Here is an 11,346-nt window from a genome sequence, read left to right on the forward strand (position 1 = left end):
TGAACAATGAGTATGGATGACTGCTGAACTGGGACTTGCTGGGATGCATTATGGTTGGTACTGCATTTGTCAGAACATAGCCTTGTCATCAACAGCATTGGTCATAGGCCACTGGGACACAACCCTTCATGCCTACATGCTGACCACTTCCACATAATGTACAACAGACAACACCTAACACACAGAGCCCTGCATATTGTACACATGCAACAATCTATCCTGTAAACTGGGCCAGCTCAGGTAATCTCTGCTCCACTGTTATTAACCCCACTCGTACATGTTACTAAATTTCTACATAGGACTGGGGGGGGTGGGGGCACACCTGACAACTGTAAACATTTGCTATGACTGTACTGGTATTTCAGGTAGTCTGTTGGCTTCCATTTCGTTTGTATTCTGACCTATCATGCAGATTAGAGTTATATCAATAGAGTCCAGATTTTAGGTTTTATTGACCTACATTTCAATTTTAGACTTCATACCCTGCAGAACTAAAATACAACTGCCTGACCTGTTGTAGTCTGTCTGTGTAGGTCTGGAGCTGGGGCTGTTATGAATTGCCATTAATTGGAGGCCTTAGCACAGCCTTTCTTTATGGTCATCTACACCTGTCATGCTGCCTGAGGTTGTTGTTGGGTATGTGACCTCACTGACATGCATGTGTGTGTCCTATAGACATACATTTGGGTGACCACATTTACTGCAGTGGGATTTGTCACCTTGTCTAGTACTGCCTACTTTGTTGACACCAGTATTTGTTATGGATTCCATGCTGCCCATATAAGGGTCCACTATCTGCTGCCATCCCATTCAGCCACCCGTTTCCCTTGCATGCTCACATCCATACCATAGCTATGACTAGCAGAACATACTACTCCATTCAGCAATTGATAGGAAGAGTGAGTTACTTGTAGCTGTGCCAGTATTGAGGATGGTGCTGGAGGGCTGACTATGTCGGATGCACATAGTACATTCCCTATACATGGTAAAGCACAGGTAGTGTCATGTTTGGCATCCCTTTTACTGTATGTGCGAGTCAGAGAGAGGCATCATTCCCTAGGTTCCTACCATGTTAGCGTATGTGCTATGTGTTGCCTCTTTTCTAAAGCCTGGGCATACTGGGCACGCCTCCTTCTGCCAACAGGGGCAGGCTCAGGTTGTTCCTTCAAGTCACTCTGTACCTGTGCTGGCCTTGGCAATGGTGGGAGAATGCATGGCCCTGCCCCATGCTGTTCCTGCTGCAGCTATTTCTGCAGGATCATACTGTGTAGCATGGCACATACAATGAAAATGTGTGTACATGTTGCTGGAGAGTACTGCAAGGCTCCAAGGGATATGTCCAGGCACCAGAACCGTCTGTTGAGCATCCCAAACACACACTCTATTATGATTCTTGTTTGTGTGTGTACCTCGTTATGGAGTTTTTATTCAGGTGTGTGTGCATTTCTGATGGGTGTCATCAGCAATGGCTCGAGTGTGTAACCAGCATCCCCCACTAGGTAGCCATATGGGATGTCCCTACTGGCAAATCTCTGGTACAGCTATGTCATATGCCAGATGTGGGAGTCGTGATAGCTTTCAGGGCTGCCAGCACACACATTCAAGATAATGCCATGGGCATCGCACACGACCTGGCAGTTGATGGAGGGGAGCCCTTGTGGTTTTATGCAGACCCTATTCCGCTCACTGGGTGGTGCTTGGATTTGTATGTGCATGCAGTCTATAGCACCCACTACCTCAGGGTATTCAGCTTTTTTGTGGAAAAGACACATATTGCTGGTCAACGCCTCACAGGTGTTGAGGAAATACATGTGCTCACTGGCATGTGCTGACACAGCATCCAGGAACTGGTGGAGTACCCTGGATGCTGATGCCTGTGAGATCCCTATGATATCCCCAGTTGGCCTTTGGAAGGTACCTGTAGGTAGTATTCTTAGGCCTACACATATCTTGGTATCCACTGGGATGGGTTCCCCACTGTTGCTTCTGTGTGTGAGGCGTGGCTGGCACAGCTCAACAATTTGCTGTAGAATGTCCCTGTCCACCATATAGCGCTCCACTGTCTCCAGCTCATGTAGCCCCTGGTAGGTTACCCTGGGTCTGTACACTCTTCTCCTTCTCCTCACTGTGGGTTGGTCATCAGCATTCTCATCCGCAACACCCTCAGCCTCTTCCACATATTGATGTATGAGAGCGACAGCAGCCTCTATCATTTTGTTAGTTTTGTCAGGTAAAATTTCCCAGTCTGTGTACACCGGTGGTGTAGAGTTTGTGGGAAAAACCAGAGTGAAAGGTGTTTGCATAGTTTATAGTAGTGTGCTGGTCTAGTTTGGGCTGCTGCCTGTGTAATTGGCTGATTCTGATACATTTCGCCTGCCTGCTATACTAGTTCTCCTTGATTTTTTCCTTGATTGCCTTCCTACTGCTGTTTTCCCTTCCCATTGCCTTCCTGTTTAAGCCTCGAGGTGTGCTGCGCATACCAAGTGCTCAGATGTGAACAGAGCTGCTATTTCCTGTTTTTTTATTTTTAAAAACCCAATGCCCGGTGCGCACACCCATTTAGGCAATGTAAACACTGCTAGACAGCCTCAGACATACTCCCTTCCTTAGCTGTGCTTAGCTAAGAGCAAACACAGGCCATAGAGCTCCAATAAGCTTACAGCATGCATGACACTCCCCCTTATGAAGTCAGCTACCTCTTAGGCTTGCACCATGATGTTACTTCACTTACATGGTTGTGTGCTAGCTAACACTGAGGGGAAATCTGTGATTCAGTATCAATCCCCTCATTTGCATAAAACTGACTGCTAATGCATGGTTACAAGATTGACATTCAGTCTTCCCCCTTAGCAACCAATATTCAATGGTATTGTTGTCTTCTGCATGCCATTGACTATAATGGCAGAATGCTGATTTTGGTTTAAAAGCTTATTTCCAGCTTTTTTAAAATTTTTGGGCCGATCCTGTTTGCGCACTGCAGTTATATAATGTTATTGGAGGCAAAACTCTCACATAAAGCCACAACAAATAACATGCAGGTTGTCAGTATGACACAGTGCCACCCTAAACCAATCACACACAGCTCAGACCAAACCCATAGACCTACATATGCTGAGGCTCTTAAAAAGTCACCTACCTAAGCCAAAAAGGCCTCCTAAATGTAAACTAAGAAGCAAGTACCATCAGCAAAATCATAAATAGACAATACAGACAACACCCTCCATGAAACAAATCTAAGTGGGAATACTGACCCAGTTCAAAAGTCCATCAGGCAAACCTCTACAGAAACTGATATCCTAGTCATAGCTGACCACATTGTGAGACACACCAATGCACCACTCACCGGTGTGAGCAAGGGGAGGGCCACAGTTAGTTACCTATCAGGTGCCAGAATTCACCACATCATACAAGCACTCAAGTCCTTCTGCCACAAGTACACAAATGATACAGTCATAGTGCACAAGGATGTCAGTGACTCGAGATGTACCTCCACAGACTGTATGAAGAGAGACATGAAGGAGCTGTCGGAATATGTGTCTGAGGCACGTATGAACCCAGTCTTGTGTAACTTTCTATGATCACAAAGACTGGTACCACAATACCAACAAAAAAAAATATATTGATTTCAACAATTGGCTTAGTTTCTGGTGTCGTTCTAAGGGAGTATAATATATATCACCCTGGGAGGAGATGGTAGACAGTCCAAACTGCCAGGGATGGCCTGCTACTATCCACCGCCTTCTCACCCCCAAGGTTTTTGAACATTGCCTAAAAACATGTTCACCAACAGTGACTTTTTTTAAACAGTGCCTTTTTTTTAGGTAATGTTAGTTTTCCAGATCATCAAGCATAACAAATTAGAACCTGGGTAACATAAAGGTATTGTTGTTTGATGTTAGGAGCTTTAACATAAAAGTACATTCCCTACAAGCATGCCTTACCTGGAAAAGCATTGATATTTACTTTGTCAAAGAGACCTGGTTCAAGATCAATGCTAGCACTTCATCAATGTAGGGTTTCAATACCTACCACACATTTATGCCAACTGCATGAGATGAAGGCACTAAAGGTGGTGGCGTATCCATACTCTTTAAACAAAATTCACCTCCAGATTCATTATAAAAGATAATGACCTGGAACCCCTCCAGGTCCAACACACTATTAAAAAAAAAAAAAAAAAAACTTATCCTATCATAGCTAACTGTATGATCCCCCTCTATGTCTGCTTCAGCCCATACCTATTACCCAAAAAGTATGAAGTCCATATGCATTAAGCCATATACCATTCTCCTGGGAGACATCAACTACCCCTCTATTAACCAGGTGACATATATCCCCAAACATGTATGCCCAGAAATTTCTGGAATTCATCAGTACAAACCCCTCGGAAACAATTAGTCTGTACCCAATACAGGGTAATAAAATTCTGGACATGGTCCTTATCAGTATGGGATAGTTTTACTCCTCTCCAGTTGTAACATACTCTGTCATCAAAATAAGCCACAAATCAGGCACATTTTCCCTAAGACTGACAGCAGTAGCATCTGCCAATACTTCGGTATTCACAGATAATGCTAAGGCAAATCTGGTAAAACCGTATGATGATCTGACTAAATTAAAAAGCCCTTTCCATCTAAAAGACTCATTGATTATACAGAATGCACATGCAACTAGCTGCATAGATGCATCCACCCCCCCCCAGAAGTAAATACAATGCCAAATTTAAAAATAAACCCCAATGGTGGAACCCTAGTATATACAGGCTCTGTAATAAAAAGAAATAACTTGTTGCACAGAAAATTTAGTTTTACCCTCCAGATGACAATAACATTCTTCCTAAACTTAACAAGGAACTCAAGACCCTCATCAAATCAACCAAAGCCAGATATGACGTAAAAATAACCACCCAGGTGAAGAATAACCAAAAAAGCCTTCTTTAACTATGATAGAAATCTCAGACACAGTACCCAGCACTGCACAGAGTTAATAGTAAAGGGTACTACATACTTGGACCCAGAAGATATAGCCAGTACACAAGCTGACAAATTTAGTTGAAATGCCAGCTTCCCTCCACTCCTAATATTCCCAGATCACATACCTGCATTTATAACCCTGCCCCCTCAAACCTCCAGTGAACAAGCTCTCAAGGCAATATCCAAGGTCAAGAGCAGCAACTCTATGGGGCTGGATAACAGATAACAATGATAGCTTATTCAGTATTAGCCTGTAAACAGGTTTCATGCTAGATGAATGGAGGACAGCAACAGTCATCACTTTGTACAAAGGTGGGGAATCAATGGACCCAGGTAATTATTGACCCAATAGCCTGACCAGTGCCATTTGTAAAACTATGGACAGGACCATACTAGAATGAATAAATAAGGACATATATAGCCTAAAACTCTTGACCCAAGCCAGTTTGGATTTGAGAAAAGGGCAGATCATACCTACTTAACTGGTTGACTGCTTTGAAAAGTTACTGAAGCAATAGATGAGGGCAAGTCAGTACACACTACATAAATAGAGCTCACAAAGGCATTCAACACCGTTCCTCACTCAGTTATCATAGATAAATTCTCCTAGATAAATGTAAATTCATGTGTAACTAGTCGTTTAAAAAAACTGGCTCACAAATATAACCCAGGCAATTAAGGAGGATGTCTCTACCTTCTTAAAAAGACCTGTTACTGGTGGTGTATCCCCAGTTTCAGTTCACAGGCATTTTCTCAGTTTGGCCTTTACTTCTCAGAGGTCAAAGCAAATGTTAACGGTTTATGGCTAGTCATGTTTGCAGACAATTATAAACTTAGTGCCATCATAAACTCCCCAAAGTACACCAAAATTCTTCAAGAGGACCTTTCCCTAAGCAGTAGCTGGTGTCAAAACCATGACATAAACCAAATGGCAAGAGATGTATAATCATCTTGTTTGTCAAGCATTATTCCCTTTGTAACTATCTTGCTAAACAAAACAAAACAGTCTTACTTTGAAAATAAACTTAGTATGAGTAAAAGTTAACTTTTTTTGTGCTTGAAACTCACATTCAGTGAAACTACATTGGAACCCACATTCAATGAAAATGCATCTGGCTGGTTGTGGACTAAGAGCACCTTGACTCTCAGCTGTTTCCAGCCATAGGCATCCTGCACACATTTTTAGGACCATCGGTAAATGCATGTGTTCTTTGATTCACCTTCCTGATTGTATTAAATTATACTCCATGTAGTTTTGAACATTTTTCTTGTAGGAAATGAAACAAAATATATGAACCCATAATGAAAAAAAATACCCATTTTAGAATATTTCAACCATAAAGGCCACTGAAAATGCTGTCATTATAATGCACCAATCCGTCAGTATGCACTATCTCTGCAGAAGTAAAAGTCATCTGAATAATTCCACATAAAAGAGAACTATTAATGCAGAGGCTGCTGTTGGTAAACTGCTTAGCATTTCAGTCTTTCATCTACAAATGCAGTGCTTGTTGGGTTTGAACAATAAATTGTCTATGTTACTATGTTATGTTTGTACTCTGGCAATATCATCATAACTTTTCCTCAACTAGATCAGGTATACAACAGAGAATGGCTGGCAAAGAATGACAACAGTGTGTAGTTAATAGGCATCTCATCCCAAGGATGGCATGTTTACACCCTCAGGAGTGTAGCACCCCCCCCCCCATGCAGTGTCAGTAGTTGAGTTATTTGGTGTGGGAATAGGACCCACAGCTTTCTGTACCAAAAGCAGGTTTGCAACCTGTTGCACCACTGACACTTTCTATAAACCACAACATTATGAAACTATGACTGACACTGACAGGAGTAATCCTCAGTGATTTACAAAACAAAACAAAAAAAAAACATAACCAAAGGATACCTGTTAGTGTGGTGGTTTAAGGCTCTTGTCTCTCAAGAATTAAGGTTCATGGCTGGATTCTGAGCAAAACCACTTAACTGGGGCATTTTATTTAAATACACACTCTACACACACCAATTATTATATCCTCTCTCAAAGCACTCACTGCATCATTGCTCCTAAAATGGCATATTACTCAATCTCCTGGTGTTTCTCTGCATATCCGCCAGTCTTGAGAAGTGTTTCATTTCTTTGCAAGAGAATCATATCTACCCATCTCCATGTCTCTGCATATACACCGTCTTAAAAATCAGTCTCCCGTGCATCCAGATGTAGTTACATCATCGTGTGAGGTACACACTGTCAGTGCTAAGGTGTCTGAGGCTGTGTTGGGTTTGAAAGCATGACCTGGTTTTAAAGTGAAAGGCAGATTTTATATTTAAAGTATGAGCTGATAAGCAAAAGCCCGTTTTATATTTAAAGCACAAGCAAATGACTGGAGGCAGATTTTTATTTTTAAAGCAAAATCCAACTCCAACCCTAGGCAGCTGCCTAAGTTAAATAGTACAGATTCAGCTCTGTTTACACTTTTGGAAGCCCAGTGGTACCAGGAACACTTATCAAGGGATCTCAATCTCTTTTGCAAAATAAGTAGAACATGGTAGAGGGACAGGCATATATTAAGGAGAATACAGTCTTCTAGGTAACCATCTTCCATTCGACACAAAGTGAAGTACTTCTCTTACTCTTTTCGAATGGAGCAAATTCACCCCTGCTTTAGCACCCATGTCTCTCATATATAGGTACAACAAGTAAATGTCGCTACATTTCCCTCTACTGCCTGCCTCTGACTTATTCATACCCAAACTACAAGGGCTTAAAACTACCATGGGAATGTAACACTAGGCTTCTTAGATCCTCACAGGTCTGTAGCCTAGTAAGTACCTATTCATTATGTACCTGTCCAAATAGTTTCACAACTGGAATGACCACAGTGATTTCTCATTTGAAACAAATCAAGAACCTATTCCCAAATCTATGTATACTGTTTCAAAAACGTGTCTCTTTACTCAATATCATACAGGCTACTAAGAGACAATGTTTGCCTCATGTACAGATCCTCAACAGACCCTATTACACATTTGCAAGTTCCACGGTAGGACAAACACCCACTCAAGGGATCTCAATCTCTTTTGCATCATAAATAGAACATGTTGGTGGGATAAGTTTGTATTGGAGTTTGCAATTCTTCTATGGGCACATCTTCTATGCCAAATAAAGTGACGTATTTCTCTTACTTTCTTCAAAAGTAGTTTGGCTAAATGGTTGGGAAACTGCACCTTCACACCTGGTTTAACACCCATATCTCTCATAAATAATGGTAACAAGAGTGTTGCAGCATTTCCTAGTTTTGTCCACCTCTGTGTTAGTCAAACAAAAAGTATAAGGGCTAAAACCTACCATGGGAATGTAAGGCTAGGTTTCTTAAGATCCTCACAGATCTATAGTGTAGTAAGAGCCTATGAACCTACTGGCTGAAATCCCCATTAACTTCAGCAGATTTCTACTGGGGGATGTCAACTATCCATACCTACATTGCACATGGACAACTTGCACATTGCTTCCTTGGTTATAAATGTGAAATCTCTTTTACAAATAGTTAACCATCCAACAGGGGGCTCCAATATCCTTGATCTAGTCCTCACATATATGACGACTTTTTACGCTTCTTCTTTTGAACAATTCTGCCTTATTAAGTCAGACCATAGATTTATGGCCTTTTCCTTTACAGCTGGAGGTACATCCCTTGCAAATATCTCTGTGTTTAGGAACTTCTCAAAAGCAGACATCCTTCAGTTATTTGATGACCTAAATAAATTCCTCTGTAATCCTCCCTGCTGAATCCCATTGCTAAAGCTGCTGTCTATGTCCTCAACTTCTACTTCCACTTAAACAGCTGTATTGATAAGCAGTGTTGCCAATTTAGTACTTTTCGCACTAAGTCTAGCATTTTTTTATTTACTTCATAGCTCGAACATTAGTTGCCTAATGCCTAGTGCAAAATCTAGAGCATTTCCATTGATTCACTTACTACATGTAAATTTGAATACACATTTTAGAGTTTGATTAACTTTAAAAAACCTTTGGATTTAAATACTTCAACGCACGTCAGTAGCGCCAAATTCCAAAGAGAACTTCTCTTCCTCTATGGCTGATTGTCCAGTTCCTTATAGAATTATAGAATGCTCCCAAGCCGCCCTACACTGATTGGATGCTGCAGCAGCTGGCTGTACAAAATATTTTCCAGGGTGCCAAATAGAAGCTTTAGTGCAGTGTGCGGGTCCATTGTAGGGCAGACTGACTGGGAATTAAACTCTGTGAAGCAGGAGATCTGGTTCATGCATTGTAAAGAAAAGTACGTTGAGCTAAACAGTTGTAAAGGAAGCACCAAGTCTTTGAGCCCTCTGGGAAGATAGCAGCAATTGTTGAAAATTGGTGGTTGTGTAAGTTTGCAATCTTTCAGAAGACAGAGTAGGGCATCTGTTACTTAAATACTTGTTTCATAAAACATTGTACACTTTCAACCAAAGCAGAAGTTGAAGATTGCATACTTAATCATATAGAGTTACCACCTTTTCCTCTTTCTGCAAGCCAGAAAAATGGAAATGTCCTGAGATTGTAAGACAAGAAGTATTTTCTAACTTTCTGTAATTTATACATAAACCATTTTTGTATCTGAAATACAAGATTTGAAACAATTACAGACAAGACAAGTGAAACTCTAGACAAGTGAGCTTTTTTTTTTTTTTGGCAAAAAAATTGAAGTCTAGTTTTAAACACTGATTGTGGTTATAGTTTGTCATCCATCTTTCTGTTAAAAATGTCCCACTTTGGGCATCTGAAAAATAAAGGTAACCATATAATCATAGTAATATCGAGTGCTGTACAGTGGCACTTACTACTTACCGTCCAGGTGCATACTAGGCTTTCGATCAGGTAGATGATTATTTGTAGCCTGCTGTCAAGATCCAACCTCGTCAGTATACTACAAGATGAAATAACTGTGCACCTAGAGCCTGAGCCTTTCTGGAGGATGTTAATTGTTTGGAAATTGTGGTGGTATAAGTTTAATATAATCTTTCTGAAGCCAGCTTGGGACATCTGTTACTTGGACTTTGTTTCAAAAGACAATGTACAATTTCAACTATAGCAAAGATTTGCATTGTTAAAAAAAAGTTATAATCCTTTCCTGGATGTTTTCATACATCTTGGGAATGGTTGCTATGTAACATGATAGTCTAATTTCTCATATTCAGTGACCATGAAATTGTGTAGCACTTGCTGTTGACAGGTCTTCACTTCTGTATTCCAACCATGTAGTGGACATCTGAGCTTTCTCCTCCCTTCTTTTCTTTCTCCCTTTACTATATGGCTCCAGTATGCATAGTAGTGACTGAATAACATTCCATTAGTGATGCATCATTGGAGCTGCGGTGGTACAGCAGTAGCATTGTTGCCACACAACAAGAAGTTCTCCTGTTCGATTCTTGGCTGGAGTGCCTTCTGTGTGGAGTCTGCATGTCCTCCCCACAGTCGAGTGGCCACCGAAAGACATGGGTGAATGGGCATGCCTTCACTGAAGGTTGGGGGTCAGGCTGGCAACTCGGCACCATAAAAATCTACTGCCAATCATTAGCGGACTGGAGTTCCGCTGTGGTGATCCCTAACCGGGAAAAGACAAAAAAAAAGTGATGCATCATTGGGATTTCATTTACTACCCATGTCTGCACAAAAATTGGTTAAAGCAGTGTACTGCACAGTGTTCACAATCGGTTTTGCTTGAAAAGAGTTGCTTTTGGTGAGAAGCTGTTCATTTTATTCTGCGTGTCCAGCTTTGAATTGGAAGGTTTAATGTTCTTTTGGACTTTGGGCTAGCTGATAATACCTATATGATTATTTGAAATTTTTCTAAAGTAAATAGTTCGTCTCCAGTTTAGCCTGTACATTGCTCAGATGACATCTTCAAAATAATTCTGATGTATATGAGAATCCCAGTTTTTTCCTTCCAAAAGATTTTGCATTCTCTTTTTGGCAATGCTGTTTGAAGTGGTGGGGGAGGAGGTGGGGTCACAAAAATCTAGTGCATTTTCATGTCTGACAGTTGGCAACACTGCTGATAAGGCAGTCCCTATATTCACCACATATAATGAGATATTTAAAAGGAAACCCCTATGGTTGAATACTCGTATAAAAATTAACAAAAGAAAGAAATTGATTAAGGCTTAAGGGGTCTCATTCTGTCTCCCTTAACAGCACACACAAACAAATTAGGAATGTGTTTAAAGGATCAATAAGGAAGTTCAAAGTTGAATATGATCTTAAAAGAGCCACTAAAACCGAAAAATAACTATAAATCTTTTGTAAACTTTGTTAGGAAGTTAAGAGCTAGCACCCATCAACTCTCAAAGCTATACTCTGACCCACAGAAAA

This window comes from Protopterus annectens, chromosome 2.part2, assembly GCF_019279795.1.
Source record: "Protopterus annectens isolate FY-2018-M chromosome 2.part2, PAN1.0, whole genome shotgun sequence".
NCBI classification, from domain to species: domain Eukaryota; kingdom Metazoa; phylum Chordata; order Ceratodontiformes; family Protopteridae; genus Protopterus; species Protopterus annectens.